The 21800-nt window shown below is 44.3% G+C and overlaps 1 pseudogene; it reads right to left on the reverse strand.

The window, feature by feature from the left end:
• Positions 1-594: 594 nt before the first annotated feature.
• LOC101106556 (pregnancy-associated glycoprotein 1-like) lies at positions 595-9560 on the reverse strand (annotated as a pseudogene).
• Positions 9561-21800: the final 12240 nt, after the last annotated feature.

Genomic DNA, 21800 nt, shown 5'->3' on the forward strand with positions numbered 1-21800 from the left:
CCTGTTCCCAGTTTCAGGCATGTAATTCCACAGGAAATTGACAATCATGTGTGCTGCTGGGTCAGGGCCAAAAAGCCTATCATAAGCAAGGCCTATCATAAGCCTATCATGTAAAGCCTATCATAAGTCCCCATGTCCCAGCCAGGATGGCAGATCTGGGGCTGTACATGTGATCTGAGGTGGGTCATTCAGAGAACACCTTTAACTCTGATGTCTGCAATCTTCTTTCATTACTAGGTGATGCCTTCGGGATTTAAAACCCTAGGGCAGGTAGCTTGGACTCCCTCACTAGGTGTAGAAGCCTTAAGGAAGAAAGTTGCCAGGCTAAAACCAACAAAGAAGTGTGAAGGGAAACAGCGAGAGTGAGAGAGAACTGATGACTTCTGATTTCTTTGATCCAGTCACTGAGATCTTTGCATTTGCTCTGATTCTTGTGTCCTGGATTCCCAGAATCATTTCAATGAGTTTTCCTTTTCTTGAAGCCAGCTGGAGTACGGCTACTCTCAATTTTGATTCAGACTTGGTTTTAGAACCTCCCTGATCATTGTATACCTCCCAGACACAAACAGATGCACCCATTTGTTTCAGCACCATTACGAGTGAAATCCTTTATTCTTTACTGAGAATCGGGTGTGCAGACCACCAAATACAGTTCACCAGCATCCTGGGAAGGAGTGCTCAAAGGATGAGTGAGTGTATGTTAGGAGAGGCCTTTCTGATTCCTGAACCACTCTAAGCATTTACAGTGCCCGTGCCAGGCCAATCCTGTCATTTCCTCAATCAAAGACTGAGAAATACAGCCTCAGGAAGACGTCACCCAGGATCCAGGTCTCTCTAGATGTCCTCACTGTGTTCTCTTTAAAAGTTGTATAGCAGTTGCCTCTAGAATCCTGGGGGAGTCAGAGACATATACTAGTCAGCATGAGCCCTTACCGGTAACTCCCCCCAATACCCAGAACCAGCACAGTTTGTCTTATTTCCCTCTTTTGGTAAGTATCAAGGGGTTTTCTCAGCAGCAGGGGATATGAGAGTTCAACCAAAACCAAACAGGGGCAAGACATGAGGTTGCCATGAGGAAGGGTGTGGTAAGTGGAGGACTGGGAGTTGGGGAAACAGAGGAATGAAAAACAACAATGTCCTACTGTAGAGTGTAAGGAACTATATTCAATATTCAGTGATAAATCACATGAAAAAGGATAAGAAAAAGTATTTTTATGTATATAACACACTTTTTATGTGTATCACATTGCAATGCAGCAGAACTTAACACAACACTGAAGATTAGCCACATGTCAATATAATTTTTTAGAAAAGAACAAGTGTGTCCATAGTTCTCCTCACTTCCTGTTTCCTTCCTTCTGAGTTCTGCTCCTTGTTTTCTCTGCAGAGAATGCTGGTTCTCCTCCTACATCTCCACAATCCATACTTCATTTAAAAATTTTATTTTGTATTGAGTATAGCTGATTAACAATATTCTGAGTTTCAGATGGACAGTAAAGGGACTCAACCATATGTATCTGGGTACCCTGGTCCCAAAGATATCCCTCCCAACCAGGTTGTCATATAACTGAGCGGAGTTCCCTGTGCTACACAGCAATTCGTTGTTGGTTATCCATCTTAAACAGAGCAGTGCGAACAACACGTTAACTCAGGAACTCTGTGAAGCCTCCTTTGGCCCACACTCACCCTCCTTGGCCACTCCAGGCTTGGTTGGGTAACATACCTTGGTTCCCCATCCCCACTGGTCAGTCCCTAGCCCTCATCACCCCTAGTTAGTCCTCAGTGCCCCAGTGCAAACCTCCTTGAGATGCCATTTGCATGAAATCCAGTGCAGTTCTGCCTAGAGCCAAGCAACCCCCCATATGGCTCAATGAGTTTGCAGTTTTAGAATCCCTGAAATTCCCTCTCTTCCTCAAAAGCCTTCTTTGAGCCCATCAGCCTGATCTGAACTCCCACAGGGAGCTGACATGAAGCCTCCATCCGGTGGCGGGACTGAGCAGTCACTGTGCACCCTTTATTCACCTTAGTATCCAGCCTCCCCACAGAGGGGTTGGGTATCCCAACTCACAAAGGAGGCACCTGGCCAGAGTAAGGGGAAGATGCAGCCGAGTACTAGGCTGACCATGTAATTTATCATCCAAACCAGAAAAAACTTGAGAATGGAAGGGAGCCTGTTAACTTATGCTGGGACATCACACTGGGACTGTCCCCAACCATTTTCCTTGTTACATGGCCTATTTCAGGGACTGCTAGAGCTGACTTCCATGTTCATACAGCTAAGGGTTCAGATTGAATTGAAGCTCTTTGAGGACTGAGGACCTTAGTGTTCCCCTCTCCTTGTGATTCCCACCATACCAGCATTGTGTGGCATCTCCATATTTATTTCAGGAAGATCAGTGTCCCAGACGGCCCTTTAATCTCAAATGGTTGGTTTTCTGGCAGTCACTTAACTCAGCCACAGGGCTCATCAGCATCTGCAATGGTGAGAGATGGCCAGTAGAGGGCGTCTCCTCCCAACAACACCCTGTCGGTTGCTGCAAGCTGCAGTTTGAGAACCACCCCTCAGTATTGTCCCCTCACCTTGAGGGTGTAGGCTCCTGCTGGCACCAGGTAGTTGATGCCATTGATGGTGAAGATAATAGAAGGCAGGGTATTGACCGCAGATCATGAAACGTAGTGCTGTTAGAGAGAGAGGGAGAGAGGTTGGCCTTGGAGATCCATGTTTTGTGTGGAGACTGGGAGTGACCCTGGGGCATGACCCTTCACCTTGGAATCCCGTGGCATGGGGCCGATGAGCTTCTGTATGTTATTGACCAGTCTTCTTGGGCTTTGATCAGTGCTGTTCCTGTGTCCACAAGGGCCTCACAGCCTCCAGAACAAGTAATTATCTTTCTTTTCATGGAGATGCTGAGAGATAGTGGAAGAAAGTGGGCATCAAGGTCACTCTGAGTCTCACCAGAGTTGCCCCCTTCCTGACTGTCTCCTAAACAGCCCTTTGCTCCTGACACAGCACCTTTCTTGACATCCTTGAATGCAGTACTTGAATACACCAGGATCTTTTGCACCTTGACACAGGCTGGTCTTCCTTCCTAGAAGATTCCACCCCATTTTGACTAGCAAATTTTTCTCATCTTCCAGATTCCACCTTAACTGTACAGTTTTCGGGAAGTCTTTCCCCCCGTGTTTATCAGTCTCCTGTCTTGGTCACTGTCTGTAGACCCTTCCTCATGTCTGCTGCTGCTGCTGCTGCTGCTGCTGCTAACTCACTTCAGTTGTGTCTGACTCTGTACAACCCCATAGACAGCAGCCCACCAGGCTCCACCATCCCTGGGATTTTCCAGGCAAGAGAACTGGAGTGGGTTGCCATTGCCTTCTCCTCCTCATGTCTAGCATGTTCCAAAGTCACAATTCACTATGTGGGTGAGTTGCTTCATGTACATCTGCCATCTTAGATGTGAGAGACAGTTGTATTCTCATTGTGTCCCTGGCACAAGTGCCTGGCACACACTGGATGCCCAATGCTTGTCTGTTCAATGACTGAATGAAGACTGAGAAAACAATAAGAAACATCCAGAGAGCTGTATCTGGTGGGGAACAAATAACAGGTAGCACACAGAGTGAAGAAGGAGATTAACCAGGGCAGAAGATTCTCACAGTAGGGGGAGAAAGGGGCTCCTCTGGGAGACGGTTTCTCCCAGCACTGCTCCTACAATCAGCTCAGACCCTGAGACCCTGACCAGGAAATATATAACTAGCCCACAGAAACTCCAAAGGACAGATCAGCTTTTGTCTGTGGGTCTCACACAGAAACCTATTAATTATGCCTCTTGTCCTCAGGTCACTCCTAGATCCCACCTTCCTGATTCTCTCTTATAGCCACCCCCCACTGTGTGCCAAGGTATGTGGGGTGTCTTTTTTATTAGTTGCTTTCACATCTTAAGACTGCAGCCAACCTCTCTCCATTGCTGAGTAGCTACTCCCTAAGGAGACCAGTTGTCCCCATTTGCTTAGAACTTTCCCTGTTCTTAAACAGACATTTATCTGTACTGAGAACTTCCTATGTCCTTGGTAGCCCTGGACTGTTGGTCATCTTATCATAACTCTGTTCAGGCTGCTGAAATTCTCCCTGATCCTCTGTTCACCACAATGTAGAGTCCTCTAAACATGCTCCCCACCTCAAAGGGCAGTGGATGCAGCTCTGTCCCAGCTGCACAGACCTCTCTGGACCCTTTTAGGACCCTGGTCAGAGCCATGCTCAGAAGGCCTGGGGATTATGAACCCATGGGTTGTTTGTGTATCTGTGTGCTTGTGTGTTTGTTTGTATGTGTGTTTGTATGTGTCTCTGTGTGTGCTTGTGTTTCTAACTAGCTATGAATGTTTATATGTGTCTCTGTATGTTTATGTGTGTCAGCTTGTGTGTTTCCATGTGTCTGTGTGTCTGTCTCTGTCGTTGAAGTTGGTGTGTATTTTTGTGTGACTGTGTGTCTGAGAATGCATTTGTGTGTGCCTACCTGTGTCCATGTACAGTAGCGGGAGCATCACTTGAGCAGACCCTCAGAGGGAGAGGCTTACCAGTCCATGTGTACAATCCAGTTGCCCGCTTGGATCAATGGTACCCAGTTGAGCTCTCCCTCATAGCAGCGGTTGTCCACCCCACCAAACATCACCACACTGCCCTCCCGCTTGTCTCTGTAGAGAAAGGTGAGGGGGTGATCCTTGGAGGACAGTAACAACAGCACTGTCTGAGAGCTGTGCTTGTCTACCTGTCAAAGCCCTAATAAGGTCCCCACATACAGATGCAGAAATAATGTCGGGGGGCGATTGAGATCTAGACTGAGGTCTGTAACTGGCTAGTGAGTGGCACAGAGGAGGTCAGAAGCTGAATTGCTTGGTTGAGCTCCACTCACTATGTCTTCTGAAGATGCCCTGGGTCTCCAGGGACCTGAGTGTTCAGACACACTCAGAGGACAGGGTGCTGAAGTGTTTGGCTTTCCCCTTATCCACCTTATCATTTTTCAGGAAAATCAAGGCCTGGGAGTTCTAAGGGTGTGGGTTCAGGTCACCAAGAGTTGGCTCCACTGGCCCGTGACCTCTACTGTCCAAAGGGCCTCACACTCAGAAGTGACCCCACCTCTGCTCTCCCTTTCTTGAAATGCCTCATCTTTCTTGAACAAGAGTTCCAGAGTTTTGTGTCCCACCCTTTCATTTTTCACTGGCTCCACAAATTGGGTAGCTGGTCCTGGGCTCCCAGTGAAATTCTAATGAGGAAGGAAAGATATCCACCATCCTTCTCCTTATTTCCTTATCAAATACATAAGCAAATCCTAATGCCTTTTATTCCACATACTTCCTGTTCCTTTCCATTAGTCTTCCTCCTCACTCAGCCGCAGAGACCAATTTGCTGATCTTGAGCCCAGGAGCAGGGTGTGTTCCAATAAAATGTTATTTATAAAAGCCACTGGTGAAGCCACATAGGGCCCTGGGGCCATAGTTATCCTGGGTTAGATTATCTCTCAGGATACTTCTTTATCAAGTGTTCTATAATTTTCGTGCATCTGAAAGCATTGAAAGTATCTTACTGCTAATTTGGATAAAGTGATTTTCCATCTCAGACTTACTTGCTCAAGTAGAAGGCAAAAACAAGCTCAGAAATGGCACCTTCATTCTTCAGCTTGTCAACGATGGGGATGACTCCAGAGAAGGATATGTTTGGGTAGTTCAAGCCCAAGATGCCATCAAAAGGTATACCCTCAAATCCGGTTTCCGCCAGGCTTATACAGAACGGCTGGTCAGTACTTACAAGGTCCCCAGTCTGTGGGAGAGAAGAGTGTTCCCACTTACAGATACATGAAGCGGGGCTAGGACAGGGCTGGGGTGCATTGCCATTAGATCCTCAGAGAAGAATTGAGGCTGGGCTCTGTCTTTGGTGGCCCACAGATGGTTAGACCAAGCTGGGAGGGGAATCTTGGTTCCACTTGAGAGAGGCTGTGAATTTTGTAACATCTGCCCCTCTGAAAAACACCGCCTGAGTGAGTCAAATTGGCCTCGTGGCTTCTGTCCAGGTGGGGCAACCAAGTCAGGCCAGGACCCATTGGCACCACCTTATGGACAAACTGAGTGGAGAGCAAGATAGCCTCCTCTTTGGCATCACCGTGACCTAATGACAGGAATGGATTGCATTCTCCGTAATGTACTGTGGATTCTGCATCTGTCCAGGAAGACAAGCCGAAAACACAATCTTGCTTGCAGGGTTCTATGAAATTACTGCATGGGGAATTCACCTTTGGGGATATGTTTGTATTTGTGTGCGTGTGTATGAGAGAGAATGTGAGATAGCGGAACTACTCAAATAATTGGGGGAGGCAGACCATAGGTTAATTAGACTCTCAAAGGTCTTCTAGAGTGAGAACTCATTTATAGGCCCCTAGACTTCTCAGGCTTCCAGTTTCCCACTCTGGATACCTGAAGCACTTGAGTGCCCCCAGGGTGCACAGATCAGTTTTATCCTGTCCCCAAACACCCCACAGCAACTTCAGTCCTGAAAAGCCAGCCTAACTCCACCTTTTACCACATGTGTGCCCTCAGCAAGGCCCTTGCTGTCTGCACCCCAGTTTCCTCTTATGTCTCATGAGCTAATCAGAGTAACTGCTGTGTGGGGCTGTTGCAGGACTAAACCTGAAAGCGCCTGGAACAGTCTGTGAATATATAAGTGGGTGCTTTTTCCCCCTCTTCTCACTCCCAGCAAAATGATCCTTGAACTGCTCATGGGCAGAGGAGCTGCAAGTCCACACCTCAAGCCACTCTCTGGGTTAGCTAATCTGTTTGCTCATGTGTCACCACATGCACTGTCTCCCAGATGCAGAATCCTGTGGGTAGATGGCCAATATCTATGGGAGTTAGGCTAAGAAGGGTCCTGCATCTGTTTTGCAATCTGGGCTCACTCCATAGCCGGTCCTGACTCAGCATTTGTTACCCAAATTGTGTCATACAAGAAGTCCTTTCATCCTTCCAGGATTGTACTTGATGTTGAAGACCTTTTGTGTAGGCCGGAAGGTGGAAGACCGAAGATGTATGAACATAACCTTGTAGCTGCAGACACAAGAGATGAGTGTCATCAGGTGCCAAGGGTGGAAACAGGGCAACAGGGCAAGTGAAGGATGGTCTGGGTACGGGGTGTCTGTACTCACCACAGGCTAGACTTTGGCAAAAGACAGAGGGCACCCACAAATCAGATAAGCCTGTGTCAAAGACAACCTGGAATTCCTGAGGGGGTGTTCCAATGGTGATGTTACCCACGTAGAGCATCTACAGTGAAAAGGAGAGAGTAGGTTAGTGCAGAACTGGCTACCCTCTATTCCCACACTAATGCCTCCCTCTGGGTGTCACATATCTCTTGAGATCACTTTCTAACCACCGTGCAGCTCACAGACTTTGGTCACAGAGGTGTCTGCCATTTGATATATTTTTCCTGTTCTACGTTGTATGCAGTATATTGATTCTATGACCAGGCATTGAAGTGGTACCTCCTGCATTGGAAGCATAGAGGCATAATCACTGGGCCTCCAGGACTGCTGGACACCCAGGGAAGTCCTGGTGCCTTCATTTGAGAAGGTCTGTAGTCTCTTCAATCACAGCCTCAGCGTCCCCTTCTCCAGGAGGTCCTTCTGGATCAACCCCAGCCACTCCCTCTATCAGACCACATCCAATCAACTCCACACGGGTGACCCTTTCACTCGACATGTATATACCCTTTGCCTATCTCTCAGGCTGGCATGGGCATTCTTGAAGACAAAATAAACCCTTTGTCTAATCTAAAAACAGTAACCACAGTGTTAGATTCTTATGGCCTTACATGGAATATGGGTTCAGTAACTTTTTACTGCTGTGGTTCTTGCATCTGTGGAAACTGAATTCCTCTGCCAGGGGAGTCACAGTTGCTTTGCAGTTGGTTCTACCTTTTGATCAGTGATGGCTCATTCTTCATCTGTAACTGAGCGGCTCACCTGGTTCCTAAGCAACAATTGCCCTCAAACTAATGACACATCTTTGACTTAGAAATGGATGTTTATGTGCCACCTGATAATTGCTGGGCCCAGTCACCAAGTCCAACAGTTGAGAATGAAAGTGCCTTCTCCTCTGGGTGGGGTCCCTGTTTTCCAGTGTCTCTGCCTTCTGTAGGAACCCCAACCCCAACATTCCACCAGGCACCTCCAGATGAGTCTCAGTGCTAAACTAGAGCACCAGATGGCGTTGTGGAGCACCATCCTCCCAAAATACTCACATCCATGATGTTTCTCAGTGGGTGAATAGTTAGATTTGAGTCAGGAGAAGAAATCTGGGACAGACTGTAAGCATGTTCTTTCAGGAAATTGTTCAGCATGTTTTTTCCACTGAGGGTTTTTCTCATGGTCTTCACTCACCTTAAAGGTATTCTTTCACCGAGCATTTGACAAAGAAAACAAAGATGCTACAACAAACTGTCAGTGTTAAGGCATAACTGTCACTGTAATGGCCCTGTGTATTTTCTAATCATCTTTATGAGGCACATTATTATCAGAATTTTATGCATATATGATGACAAAGACATCACTTTGAATACAGGTTCTGTTCTGCAATCTTGGGTAAGCCATATGACCATGTGGTGTCTCAGTCTTCCCTTCAGTAAAATGGTGGAATGTAACAATACAAACCCTCCAAAAAGAATATCTTGGGGATAAGTGAAGTGATGGATATAAGGTACCTGATAAATAGGAAGTCTCAACATGACAGCCATTAGCATTGCTGTTGCCATCCCACACTATCCTTCTCATAGAACCTCAAGGAAGGAGGTAGAAGGGGGACTCTTATCCTCTTATACAAGGGAGGAATTTGAAATACAAGAGGTTTCTGAGTTGACTGTGGTCACACTGCTTGTCAGATATAAAACAGTGTATATAAAACAGTGTATCTTTCTCCTCTTTGAAAGAGAAGTGAGTTGAAAAAAGAATCCAAGATATAGGGAACAAGTAAGGGAAACTCAGAGGCTTGAGAAGGAAGGATGTATCAAATGAAAAATTAAGAGAAAACAACACAGAGAGAAATACACTCCCAGTGACCTCCAAAGAGATGGAGAGATAAGTGACAGTAATGCAGAGATGCAGACATAGGCATATACACACTGAAGTAGACAAGGAAAAAAATAGAGCATGTTGAATAAAATGTAGAAAAGTGCTATTCCACAGGACCACATTGATATCTGCATAGACTGTGCACTGAACAGTTGCAAGGAGTTGCATTTTCAACAGGTCATGACATGACTGGACCCCAAGAATTGTACAACCATGCAAATCTACAGAAGACCTCGGGATCTACAGTTCCTAGAGCAAGTTACTTATCAATAAGAAAGAGTTGAACTTTAAGACTCTTAGGGAAAGATTCCATTCCCTTCTAAACCTGATGGGTGGAAGAATAATCAGATGAAAAGAAAAATGCGAGAAAGGAATATGATGAGACTTACAGTCCCCATACTTGACTATGCACCCGGAGAAAGCCACCAGCCCGAGGAGCACAAGCCACTTCATGCTTCTTTCCTGACTCTAGATACTCAGGGAAGTTTGGGTTCTTAGCATGTAGTGGTGCCCAGGAGCCCCTAGTTATAATTGTTTTGACCTACCCTAGTTTTCTGCTTTAGGCCACTAAAAGATCTGAAAAAAAACACAAAACTCTCAATAAAATCTTTACCTTCATCAGTGTCCTTGGCAAGTGGCCTTTGAAGCTTCTCAGAATACAGAGAACTGAGCTGTAATCTCTTCCTTGAAGCTTGGCTGGAAAATCAAACTGATCTGCATGGACATCTATGAAGACGGAGAACCTTGCCTACTTGGAGAAAAAATTGCTAAGAACATTATGAAAATGGATACTAGAGGCCATGTTTAACATTCGTGGTTTCATGTCATCTTCCTAGCCACCTCATGCATTCCTATCTTCATTGGAAAGGAGACTGCTAGGAGGATAAATTGTCAAATGGCAAAGTGAAGACTTCAGGCACAGCCCAGGGACACACAACTGGCTTTAGGGTGTGGGTCTAATGGCAGACTTCAGGGGCATCTATGATGCCAGTCTGCATCAAAGAATTAGGACAGAGCAGTACCTCAGTTGCATGGTTTCAGTATTGGAATAAATGTCATATGCATCCACAAGATATTTTATATCATCCAACAAACATACAAGCAAGAACTGTGTACCAGGTTCTGGGTTAAAGGATTCAAATTCAAAGTTGATCAAGACAAAAGTAGTGTTTATCTTAAGAGAGCTAGCAATCTAGTTCTCACAAACTCATGACCCCGGGAGACAGGAGATATGATACTAGGGCTAGGTGGCCATGTTGGACCCTCGGCAGCACAGGCCTTACCACTGGGAGCAGCCTTTCCTCCACTTCACCCATGCTGGAAAGCAGGCCAGTTGGCCATGTTTTCAAGAGAATCAGAGTGTGGATATTTATGTACAATCTACTGATTGTAATGTTAGCAAATAATTTTTTTCCCCTAAAAAAACAGTGGGAATGAAATCTCCACAGCAATGTGCTGGAATCAGCCTTCAGTCTCTGCAGATTTTTGCTTCTGGCCTAGAGTTGGAAGTGCAGTAGCGACAGAGAAGAATTTAATTCTGTTTGTTGATTTAAAAAGAGACTGAATGCATACTAAACATGCTGACTCGTTGGAAAAGACCTTGATATTAGGAAAGATTGAAGGGAGGAGGAGAAGCAGAAGACAGGGTGAGATGGTTGGATGGCATCACCAAGTCGATGGACATGAGCTTAAGCAAGTTTCGGGAGTTGGTGATGGATAGGGAAGCCTGGCATGCTGCAGTCTATGGTGTTGCAAAGAAACAGGAACAACTGAAGGACTGAACTGAACTGAACAAATTGAGAACAAAGACTAATAAATCTAATTGCACCAAGTTGTTGACTAGCTAACTGTAACAACACATTACTTAAGTGGCTTTAAAATTCAGACTTGAGACTCTACATTCAGAGTGGATTATTGTCTAAGGAAAAACAAAAATACTGCCCATCAAAAACAAAACCAAAGAAAACCGAAAGAAAAAAGGGAAAGAAATCTGACACTATATTTAACAACTTCAGTTCAGTTCATTTGTTCAGTGGTGTCCGATTCTTTGTGAGCCCATGAATGGCAGCACACAAGGCCTCCCTGTCCGTCCGAACTACCGGAGTCCACACATACTCATGTCCATTGAGTCGGTAATGCCATCCAACCATCTCATCCTCTGTCATCCCCTTCTCCTCCTGCCCTCAGTCTTTCCCAACATTAGGGTCTTTTCAAATGCGTCAGCTCTTCACATCAGGTGGCCAAAGTTTTGGAGTTTCAGCTTCAGCATCAGTCCTTCCAGTGAACCTTCAGGACTAATTTCCTTTAGGATGGACTGGTTGGCTCTCCTTGCAGTCCAAGGGACACTCAAGAGTCTTCTACAACACCACAACTCAAAAGCATTCATGCTTTGGGGCTCAGCTTTCTTTACAACCCAACTCTCACATCCATACATGACCACTGGAAAAACTATAGCCTTGACTACACGGACCTTTGTTGACATAGTTATGTCTCTGCTTTTCAATATGCTTCCTAGGTTGGTCACAACTTTCCTTCTGAGGTGTGAGCGTGCTTTAATTTCATGGCTGCAATCAACATCTGCAGTGATTTGGAGCCCAGAAAACTGAAGTCAACCACTGTCTCCACTGTTTCCCCATCTATTGGCATTAAAGTGATGGGACCAAATGACATGATCTTAGTTTTCTCAAAGGTGAGCTTTAAGCCATCTTTTTCACTCTCCTCTTTCACCTTTATCAAGAGGTTCTTTAGTTCTTCTTCACTTTCTGCCATAAGGGTAGTGTCATCTGTATATCTGAGGTTATTGATATTTCTCCTGGCAATCTTGATTCCAGCCTGTGCTTGCTCCAGCACAGTGTTTTCATGATGTACTCTGCATATAAGTTAAATAAGTTGGGTGACAATATACAGCCATGACTTACTCCTTTCCTATTTGGAACCAGTCTGTTGTTCCATGTCCAGTTCTAACTGTTGGTTCCTGACCTGTATATAGGCTTCTCAAGAGGCAGGTCAGGTGGTCTGGTATTCCCACATCTTTAAGAATTTTCCACATTTTATTGTGATCCACACAGTCAAAGGCTTTGCCATAGTCAGTAAAGCAGAAGTAGGTGTTTTTCAGGAATTCTCTTCTTGTTTCGATAATCCGTCAGATGTTGGCAATACGATTTCTGGTTCCTCTGCTTTTTCTAAAACCAACTTGATCATCTGGAATTTCATGGCTCATGTAAGGCTGAAGCCTGGCTTGGAGAATTTTAAGCATTACTTTACCAGCATGTGAGATGAGTGCAGTTGTGCTGTAGCTTGAGTATTTTTTGGCAATGCCTTTCTTTGGGATTCAAATGAAAACTGTACTTTTCCAGTCCTGTGGCCACTGCTGAGTTTTCCACATTTGCTGGCATATCGAGTGCAGCATTTTCACAGCATCATCTTTTAATATTCGAAATAGCTCAACTGGAATTCCATCACCTCCATTAGCTTTGTTCATAGTGATGCTTCCTAAGGCCCATTTGACTTCACATTCCAGGATGTCTGGATCTAGGTGAGTGATCACTCCATTGTGGTTATCTGGGTCAGGAAGATCTTTTTTGTACAGTACTTCTGTGTATTCTTGCCACCTCTTCTTCATATATTCTGCTTCTGTTAGGTCTATACAATTTCTGTCCTTTATTTAGCTCATCTTTGCATGAAATATTCCCTTGGTGTCTCTAATTTTCCTAAAGAGATCTCGAGTCTTTCCCATTCTATTATTTTCCTCTATTTCTTTGCATTGATCACAGAGGAAGGCTTTCTTATCTCTCCCTGCTATTCTTTGCAACTCTGCATTCGAATGAGTATATCTTTGCTTTTCTCCTTTGCTTTTGGCTTCCCTTCTTTTCACAGCTATCTGTAAGGCCTCCTCAGACAGCCATTTTGTTAAATTCATGAACCTCCGTCCATAGTTCATCAGGCACTCTATTAGATCTAATCCCTTAAATCTATTTCTAACTTCCACTAGACCAAAATGGTCTAGTGCTTTTCTTCACTTTCTTCAATTTCAGTCTGAACTTGGCAATAAGGAGTTCATGATCTGAACCACCATCAGATCCCATTTTTGCTGACTGTATAGAGTTTCTCCATCTTTCGCTGCAAATAATATAATCAATCTGATTTTGGTTCCAATCATCTAGTGATGTCCATGTGTAGTCTTCTCTCATGTTTGTGGAAGAGGGTGTCTGCTATGACCAGTGCATTCTCTTGGCAGAACTCCATTAGCCTTTGCCCTGCTTCATTCTGTACTCCAAGGCCAAATTTGCATGTTACTCCCAGTGTTTTTTGACTCCTACATTTACATTCCAGTCCCCTATAAAATGACATCTTTTTCGCGTGTTAGTTCTAGAAGGTCTTTAAGGTCTTCATAGAACTGTTCAACTTCAGCTTCTTCAGTGTTACTGGTCAGGGCATAGACTTGGATTACAGTGATATTGAATGGTTTGCCTTGGAAACGAACAGAGATCATACTGTCATTTCTGAGATTGCATTCAAGTACTGCATTTCAGAATCTTTTGTTGACTATGATGTCTACTCCATTTCTTCTAAGGGATTCTTGACCACAGTAGTAGATATAATTGTCATCTGAGTTAAATTGACCAATTCCAGTCCATCTTAGTTTGCTGATTCCTAGACTGACTATGTTTACTCTTGTCATCTCCTGTTTGACCACTTCCAATTTGCCTTGATTCATAGACCTAACAATCCAGGCTCATATGCAATATTGCTCTCTACAGCATCGAATCTTGCTTCTATCACGAGTCCCACTCTCAACTGGGTGTTGTCTTTGCTTTGGCTCCCTCCTTTCATTCTTTCTGGAGTTAATTCTCCACTGATTTCCAGTAGCATATTGGGCACCTACCGACCTGGGGAGTTCATCTTTCAGTGTCCTATCTTTTTGCCTTATCATACTGTTCATGGGGTTCTTAAGGCAAGAATACTGAAATGGTTTGCCATTCCCTTCTCCAGTGGACCACATTCTGTCAGACCTCTCCACCATGACTTGTCCGTCTTCCGTGGCCCCGCATGGCATGGCTTAGTTTCATTGAGTTAGACAAGACTGTAGTCCGGGTGACAGATTGGCTAGTTGTCTTTGAATGTGGTTTCATTCTGTCTGCCCTCTGATGCCCTCTCTCAGTGCCTACCATCTTACTTGGGTTTCTCTTACCTTGGACGTGGGGTATGTCTTCACGGCTCTTCCAGCAAAGCAGAGCCACTGCTCCTTACTTTGGAAGTAGGGAAGCTCCTCTAGGCTGCTGCCTCTGATTTGGACATGGGGTAGTTCCTCTCTGCCATGCTTCTGCACTGCTGTTGCAGCCGCCATTCATCTGCACTGGCATCGTAGCAGCGGCGAGCAATAATTCAACAATTTATTGTTCCTCATATTGTTTCTGTAATTGTGACAGAATCCTATGTATGTTAACAGGTAAAAGCAAGACAATAATTACAACTAATGTTTTTGAAGTAAACCTTTCAGTGGCTAGAAAAAGAGGGCCACACATAACAAATAGAAGTTTAATTCAAATCCTGCTGTCTTAAATCTTGAACTGAAAGCATAAGTTTGTACCAACTATTTTTATTCTGTTTTAATTTTTAAGCAAAATGTGTACTTCCTCCTCTGACCACTGTAAAGCCTAGAAGCAGTGACAACTTGATGACAGTGACTATTCTGAGGTCTAACATGTAGCTTCTGAATACATTTCCCATCTGACAATCTTAAAGAGATTTCAGGACTGGGTAAAGAAATGCACAAAATAATCTTGGGAATCCTGAAGGACCAGAAAACTGAGGAACTTCAAAGACCAGTGGGGGCTGGACACAAAGCTTAGGAACCCAAATGAAAAGGCCAAACATCTACCAGTTTCTTGGGCAGAGTGAGGTTTCTGCTTCTCAACACACTGTTTATGTTTCTCATAGCTCTCCTGCCAAGAAAGAAACGTCCTCTGATTTCATGGCTGCAGGCACCATCCACAGTGGTTTTAGAGCCTAAGATGAATAAATCTGTCACTGCTTCCACCTTTTCTCCTTCTATTTGCCATGAAGGATGGGGCTGGATCATCATATCCTATTATTTTAGTTTTTTAATATTTAATTTTAAGCTGGTCTAATGTGCCAAATGTTAATAGGCAACATCTAATTTGTCACTGTGATAGACTGCTAGGACACCAACTCACCATTCTGAGCAGTGAGAAAGGAAAATAATCAATATTTATGCTATTCTTGTTTCTATTAAGCATAGGTTATGATACTACCAACAGTTCCAGAAAAACAAGCTAGACTGTCCCTTCTGAGGGTGATGGGAGAGTGATAGGGAGCAGCTATAATACAAATGAAGCCTCACTCACTGGCCTGCAGCTCACCTCCTGCTGTGGAGGTCTGGTTCCTAATAGATCAAGGACTGATACTGGCCCTGACCCACTGTGCTGGTATTGTGGACTCCTGCTCTAAATCCAATAGTGGGACATTCTGTAAGACAAACCACCCTGCTTCCTCCCTGTTTCTGAAAAAATAAATGGCTTTAAAATTGGAAGATAAACAGTTATTTTGTCTTAAAGGAGAACAACCATGTGCAACCTATGACTACATTCTTTCAGTAAAATGTGAAAAGACATCTGCTTTTTGAGAATCAGGGAAGTTTGCACATGGACTGGATATAAAATGTTCATTTGGGGGGAACAAAGAGCATTTTTTCATATCCTATCATTCTACCACAATTACCCATTATGTATATTTGTTGAAAAGTTCATCTTGTCCCTAAAATACTTCAGGAAAAATGAATAAGGAGTAAAAGAGAGAATGAAATGACCGTCTGTCTTGATTTAAAAACAGATAGCTGCTATGCTATCCATAGCTGCTATATATTGAATTGTGTCCACCCTTCACTCCCAATGTGATGGTATTAGGAAGTAGGGCATTTGAGAGGTATCCAGGTTGACATGGGGTTTTGATGGTGGTCCCTCATGATGGGATTAGCCTCGCCTTCTTTTTCTCTCTTTTTCTCTCTTTTTCTTCCTCTTCTTCCTTCCCTTCAACCACCAGACGTGAGAACATAGCAAAAAGAGAAAGACTGATGGAAGTCAAGAATGACTTCACTGGGAACTCAATTGGCCACCACTTTGATGTTGCATAGTCTGCAGTCTATGACAACCTTTGGGACTAAGAGGTTAGTTTTGTAGTTATTGATGCCGAATAATGAAATATAGGGTTCATGACACTCTTCTGTCTTATATTTGTTATGTTTGAAATTGTTTTGCAGTAAGAAGTTTATAGAAAGTCCATTTTGAAGTTTCTGTCTTAGTGATACCCTGAGGAGCCCAAGATAGCAGATTCAGGCAGGTCCCCAATGAATGAGTGGTTGGAGGACCACATGCTCCTTACTCTAACTCTTGTCATCTGAAAACTCTCCCCCACACCTGACACCCTTACTCCCCCACTCCCCCATCTGCATCTCTATTCCTCTGCTAAGCTGAGTCATCCAGCTGGAGATGTTGATTCAGGACAGGGTCTGGAAGCAGAAGGAATGCAGACATTTTTACAAAGAATGAACTGGGCAGACCCATCTTGGTTTTCCCTTCTTTAGTGCCATCTGCAGGTGAGAGATTGGGCATGGGTAGGGAGGGAGCCGCAAGTGGGAATGGCTGGATATCTACAAGTGAATGGAGGAGGAATTCAGAACCCAGTAACCAGGAGGTGGGCAGCTTGTACAGGACCCAGGAGGGAAGGCAGAAGCACTGGGAAAAGAATAGCGCCTACCTGAGGGCCAGACCTACTTGAGTCTTCCAGTTAAACTTGGAGGTCACGTTCTTCCTGCTGGAATTCCTGCTCCAGATGTGGAGAGGAGACAGCCGTACTCACCGCTAATGAGTCATGGGGAGAGGGACAGCCTCCCCAGAGGCCCTTTGATTCCACTCTAACTGTGGGTATCATCCCAAGCCAGAGAGCAAATGGCAGGTAATCCAAAAGATAACCAACTTTAAACGGTATTTAAAATACTACTAAATTTGTCTAAGAGCCCAGGCATATCCAGTTCCCAGAGTATTTTTGGAGAGATGATTCATCAGCCTAATTTGGGTTTCTGCTGAGGAATCTACAAGCTTCCCCATTGGTAACTTCTGACTTATAACTATCTGATCTCATCCCACAGAACTCAAATGATGGTAAGTTCTAAGGTCCTCGGTGTCACAGCAGCTGTGTGCCAAGTGCTCTACCACTTTCAGTCCTGAGACCAGGACACATGAACATCACCAAACAGTTACATTGCCCTGCCCACCAGAGGCAGCCTCATCATCCTCAACAACACCCACCTCTGAGCCACTTGTCCACTGATTTGCATTGAGCTTCAGTCTGGAACAAGTGTTCTGGAGCAAGTCCAGTCTCCCTCATCCAAGAAGTGGGAAACTGAATCCTAATGTGTGTATGACTCACATTAGCTGCAGGTAAGTTAGTGAAGAGTTGAGACCCAGGAACTCTGGTTCTCAGGCTAGGAGACTGCCAGGAAGGGAAAGATGAGAGAAAGTTCAATTGCATCCGCTGCTGGGTAGCTCTCAGATGTCTGCAAGCACCAGAGTGGAAGTTTCTTTCCTGTTGCCCCTCAAGTCTGGTTCTGATTTTATCAGCAGACCTGCCTCCATGTAGCAGCAGGAAAGCAATATTCAGCCTTGAAATTAAAAGATGCTATCTCAAGAAGAACGCAGGTCAGTTTATGATTTCCCTTCAACCAAGTAACCATCTTCCCTTCCCTTTCCCACTCACCTCCAAGTTCAGGGTTTCTTCAGCGTTCTTCATTCCATTTCTGTGTGCAACCATTTTAAGTTCCTTTTAGCCCTCATCTGGTTTATTGGTGATAATCCGCCATCGAGAAGATTCCGCCAGCCACCTGATGAAAGATGAGCACGCAAGGGCAGTCAGCTGTTCTCAGTCGCTCAGTCCTGTCCGACTCCTTGAGACCCCAAGAACTGCAGCCTGCCAGGCTCCTCTGTTCATGGCATATTCCTGGTAAGAAAATCGGAGTAGATTGCATATTTCCTTCTCTAGGGGATCTTCCTATCCCAGGTATTGAACCCACATCTCTTGCATCGTCTTCTGCACTGGCAGGCAGAATCTTTACCACTAGCACCACCTGGGAGGCCATTGATTATTTGTCACATGTCAACTGATAATAGTTGAGTTTTGCTTTCCATCTAAAATCTACCACTTCACTTGTTGGATCAGTTAGTTAGTGTTAGCTGCTCAGTCGTGGACCACTCTTTGTGATCCCACTGACTGTAGCTCACCAGGATCCTCTGTTCATGCAATTCTCCAGGCAAGAATACTAAAGTGGGTTGCTATTCCCTTCTCCAGGTGATCTTCCTGACCCAGGGATTGAACTCAGGTCTCCCACATTGTAGGCAGTTTCTTTACCATCTGAGCCACCAGGGAATGTGAGAAATTCCAAATCTATTATACAAATACTAGAATATGAGACTAACCACTCCATGACAGTACACTTGAAAGTTGTACTACCAGTAAGGAACACAGACTTTGGAGTCAAATTGCCTCTCAACTTACTCACTGAGAGAATTTACAAGAAGCTTGACAAGCTTAATCTTGAGAGTCCCTCACATGATAATTTCCTTCCACCACGGCATGGGACAAACAACTTTTTGCACATGATATATGTTTACAGATGCTATTCCTTTAAAAAAGAAGCCCCCATTTTTCTGGGTTTCTTCTGGGTACCAGGCACAGTGGGAGAGCCCCAGCTGTAGTAACCCTAGGAGGCAGTCGTGCAGGTGGTGACTGACTCACTCCCAACTCAGATCTCCAGAGCTCCAGCTCCTCATTCACACAAGACAGGCCCTTGGCTGACTGAGTAACATGAACCTGCATTCACAGTGAGAAGATTTCTCTTCTCAACCTTCTGGCAACATAGATATATGCCTTATGTTTCCTCAGGGAACCACTGGCTGAGCGAGGTCAGGGTCTTAGATTAGCCTGGATGCAGGGAATGTGTTCCCTCTTTCATGCTCCAAATAGTACTTGGAGATTCAAATGCCTTGAGAGAATTGCAATCATCTTTATATTTTATAGGGACTTTGTTTTATGAATCTGGTTGGAGAAAAAGGATAGAAACACAGGAAAAGGCTGGATATCTCTGGGTCCCAGCTGACTGTGAGTTCAGTTCCAGCCACCAGGCTTCACAGTCAGGTGCTGATGTTATTCACAAGGCACCTTTGAAGAAGGAATAGAGGAAAGAGTTTTTGGCCAGAGACCAGTGTGGTCAAAGGGCTGTGAAAACACATGGGGCAAGATGACAAACAGTCACTACTTGTTCATTGCTCTATCAGTTCCTTGGCATTTCTACTCCTGAGAACAAGTACATGGAGATAGTCAGAGGCATTGGTGGTGCCCCTGGCACCTAATGCTGCTGCTGATAACTAGTTTGTGGACAAGTCCCTAAATCCAGCGCATATTCAGCCTTGTGATAGTCCCAGGTTCTCCTTCTTGGGAAGGCTGACATGCCTCATTGCTGCTAACTCACAACTGAAGCATGGGATGAGGTCATGGTGGTTGACCTGTAGGCCAAGTTCCAAGCATGGAAGGAAGTTTGGCAGTGAAAGGGTAGCCATTTATTAAACTTGATTACCTTGGTCCTTAGCAGGGGCTACTTCCCACATCTACAATGTTATTCTCCCAGATTTCTGCATGCCCAGGTCTTTTCAACATTCACCATAATCTCAAATGAGTCTCAGGCTTGCTTTTTCTGGCCACTGCATTCTCACAAGCACAGACCTTTATCCAAAAAGTGCCTAGACCCTTCCCTCCATCAAAACAATAATTATAGTTACCAAAGTGGAAAGGTGGGGGAGGAATAAATTGAGAGTTTGAGATTAATATCTGTATACTACTTTATTTAATAGATAATCAACAAAGACCTACTGTACAGCACCAGAATTCTGCTCAATAGTCTGTAATATCCTGTATGGGAAAAGAATCTAAGAAACAATGGATACATGTGTATATATATGGAAATTAATTTCCCATACAACTAATATTAATGCAATGCTGTAAATCCACTACACTCCTATATAAATTAAAACCTGAATTTTAACAAAAAAAAATGCTTACATGTAGAGACCCATGGAGTTCTTTAGACTCACAGGATTTCAGATATGATACCGGAGATGGCAGACTGGGTGCAGACATCTAGACATTATCTGAGGTTGCATTTCCCTGAGCTTTAGTGTCTTTTGCTTCTAGTATCACCTTTGATTTGTCCTTCCAGCATCTAATACAAGGGCTTGGAGACACCAGCTAGGTGTTAGTTGAAGGATGAGAGGGAGGCGCTAGTGGGAGGGTGAAATCTCAGATCCCTAGCTTTGGGTTGGGGCACATTTGAGGCACAACTTATATCCCAAGTTCCCTGTGAAAACAGGCTGTGGCTTCCCTCTCCGTGACTTGCATCATATCAGAACCAGACTGGTTTCTTCCTTTTTTGTGTCCTGCTTCCCCTGAGACCTGACTGGTTTCTTTGGAGATTTTTTTTTTTTCTGGCAGCATTAGGTCTTCATTGTGGAGAAGACAATGGTACCCCACTCCAGTACTCTTGCCTAGAAAATCCCATGTATGGAGGAGCCTAGAAGGCTACAGTGCATGGGGTCACTGAAGGTCAGACACGACTGAGAAACTTCACTTTCACTTTCATGCATTGGAGAAGGAAATGGCAACCCACTCCACTGTTCTTTTTTTTTTAATATAAATTTGTTGATTTTAATTGGGGGTTAATTACTTTACAATATTGTATTGGTTTTGCCATACATCGACATTAATCTGCCTCAGGTATACACGTGTTCCCAATCCTGAACTCCCCTCCCACCTCCCTACCCATACCATCCCTCTGGGTCGTCCCAGTACATCAGCTCCAAGCATCCAGTATCATGCATCGAACCTGGACTGGCTATTCGTTTCACACATTATACATGTTTCAATATCGCCCTCTCCCACAGTGTCCAAAAGACTGTTCTATACATCTGTGTTACTTTTTCTGTCTCACATACAGGGTCATCGTTAACATCTTTCTAAATTCCATATATATGCATTACTATACTGTATTGGTGTTTTTCTTTCTGGCTTTCTTCACCCTATATAATAAGCTCCATTTTCATCCACCTCATTGGAACTGATTAAAATGTATACTTTTTAATGGCTGAGTAATACTCCGCTGTGTATATGTACCACAGATTTCTAATACATTCATATGCTGATGGACATTTAGGTTACTTCCATGTCCTGGCTATTATAAACAGTGCTGTGATGAACGTTGGGGTACACGTGTATCTTTCAATTCTGGTTTCCTCGGTGTGTATGCCCAGAAGTGGGATTGCTGGGTCATAAGGTAGTTCTATTTGCAATTTTTTAAGGAATCTCCACACTGTTCTCCATAGTGGCTGTACTAGTTTGCATTCCCACCAACAGTGTAGGAGGGTTCCCTTTTCTCCACACCCTCTGCAGCATTTATTGCTTGCAGATTTTTGGATCACAGCCATTCTGACTGGTGTGAAGTGGTACCTCATTGTGGTTTTGATTTGCATTTCTCTAATAATGAGTGATGTTGAGCATCTTTTCATGTGTTTGTTAGCCATCCGTATGTCTTCTTTGGAGAAATGTCTATTTAGTTCTTTGGCCCATTTT

Source organism: Ovis aries, chromosome 21 (assembly GCF_016772045.2).
Source record: "Ovis aries strain OAR_USU_Benz2616 breed Rambouillet chromosome 21, ARS-UI_Ramb_v3.0, whole genome shotgun sequence".
Taxonomy (NCBI): domain Eukaryota; kingdom Metazoa; phylum Chordata; class Mammalia; order Artiodactyla; family Bovidae; genus Ovis; species Ovis aries.